This window comes from Podarcis filfolensis, assembly GCF_964270895.1.
Source record: "Podarcis filfolensis genome assembly, chromosome: 13".
In the NCBI taxonomy this organism is placed as follows: Eukaryota; Metazoa; Chordata; class Lepidosauria; order Squamata; family Lacertidae; genus Podarcis; species Podarcis filfolensis.
Window position 1 is genome coordinate 11,926,144 of NC_139615.1, and position 2,132 is coordinate 11,928,275.

Genomic DNA, 2,132 nt, shown 5'->3' on the forward strand with positions numbered 1-2,132 from the left:
TGGATGCTGTGAAAGAGCAGCCAATGGCTAGTTATCTAAGTTGTTGTCGATGCATATTAACAGAGGAACGCAGAGTGTACCACAGGTGCCAAAACCTGACCAGGTGTGAACCTTGATGTGTGTCTTGTGAGCACAGATAAAGCTATGTCATTTGCTGTTCTGCCTTGGGCAAAGAGGTACCAATTAGCCCAGGAGCTACCCAGTGGACTTTGTGAGGATTTATATCCAGGCCTCCCTAGTCTGTTACAAGTGAAACACTACACCACATCAGGTGTGCTGTGCACTTCCAGCCCATAGACCATGGGTAGGCAAACTAAGGCCCGGAGGCTGGATCTGGCCCAATCGCTTTCTAAATCTGGCCCGCGGACAGTCCGGGAATCAGTGTGTTTTTACATGAGTAGAATGTGTGTTTTTTTATTTAAAATGCATCTCTGGGTTATTTGTGGGGCATAGGAATTCATTCATTTCCCCTGCAAAAATATAGTCCGGCCCCCAACAAGATCTGAGGGACAGTGGACCGGCCCCCTGCTGAAAAAAATTGCTGACCCCTGAAATAGACATTGTAGAAGAGGACCTCCATGTCCACCTCCTGAATCCCGCCCCCATCATTTCAGCTAGTCATCCTTCAACCGTTTTGCAGACCAGAGCACCTCTCCAAGCCCGATGAATTGACTGAGATTCCATTATCATCATCTTTTATATTTTGCTAGAAAAATAGGTGCCGGAACTCACCACAAACACCTCCCTCGTTCTCTTAGAATGGCAATGGCACCCAACTGAGAGGTGCTAGATGAGTTCTGGCAATTTCCAGTTCCGATGATCACTATTCATATCCAATCCTTTCCCCCGCAAAGCAGCCCAGGGCAGCAAATGCGCACGCACAAAAATTAAACATCCCAAACTAGGCCACAGCAGTCGTGGCTGCCACCACAATCTGCATCATTCCATGACTTTGTGACTCTAGAACAGCCACAGGCATTCCTACGCAAGAACTCCCTACCTCCTTTCCCTATACCAACCATCCTGGTGGCATGAATCAACCGATTTGCATGTAGGGTTGGCACACAGGCAACCAGGAGTTGGGCGGGTGCTCTGGGAGCATCCTTAGCTCCACACCTGAGTAGGTGTGGAATGTATGACAAATGCAGTTGCTAGTGCAAGAGACTCTTAATCTCAGGGTTCTGGGTTTGAGCCCCATGTCTTCAAAAAAGATTCCTGGATTGCAGGGGGTTGGACTAGATGACCCCTGTGGTCCCTTCCGACTCTACAATTTGATGCAAGGAACGCTTATGTGGGGGACGAGGTGGGGCACCAGTTCTACATGCAGCCACTTCCATATTCATTCCCACTTAACAGTTGGGAATGTTTCTAGACATTCCTTGACATAGCCAAAGCTCAGCCCACAGCGCTCAGGGTACAATATGAAAATGAGAATAAGGGAAGTAGGGTTGCCATATTTCAAAAAGTAAAAACCAGGAGAGTTGGGCTTTTTTTTTTTTTTTTAGACAAATGTTTTTTTACAAAAATGTCAAAAACCCCCAAGATTTTTCAATTGACTTGCCAAAGATGCTGGATAAATTCCCACTGGACATCAATTCCGCCTTTGAAATCCAGGTAATGTCCAGACATATGGCAGCCCTAAGAGAAGGGAGGATGGTGATAGACAACTGCTAGGCATATAGCTGAGTTGAAAAGGATGAATCCTGAATAAAGTGCAACCTGCAACAAAATGGTGCAGCGTGGATAGTTCCTGGTCATTGTGCCAGCCCACCACCCATGCTTTTCTCCATCGGATTCTGTTCATTTCCCTCTCCCATCCATCTCTCTCTCACCCACACCCACAACCTCCCACTTCTGTTTTCCCTCCCTCCATAGATTTCTGCAGTTCTGCAAACCCTTGGTGTGTCCCCCTCCGTGCCCCAGCCCACCCACCCCCCACACCCAGTGTAGCTGCAAAGCAACAGTTCTCGGGCATGGACATCACAAACAAGAGAAAGGGAAGATAACCATCACCAGACGATAAACTTCAGTTCGGCATTTCCTCCAGCTGCTTCTCTGCTTGCTAGAACTTCCCTTTCTTTCAGATACCTCCGGGGCAGAAACACACACAAGACAGCATTGCACAACAAGCA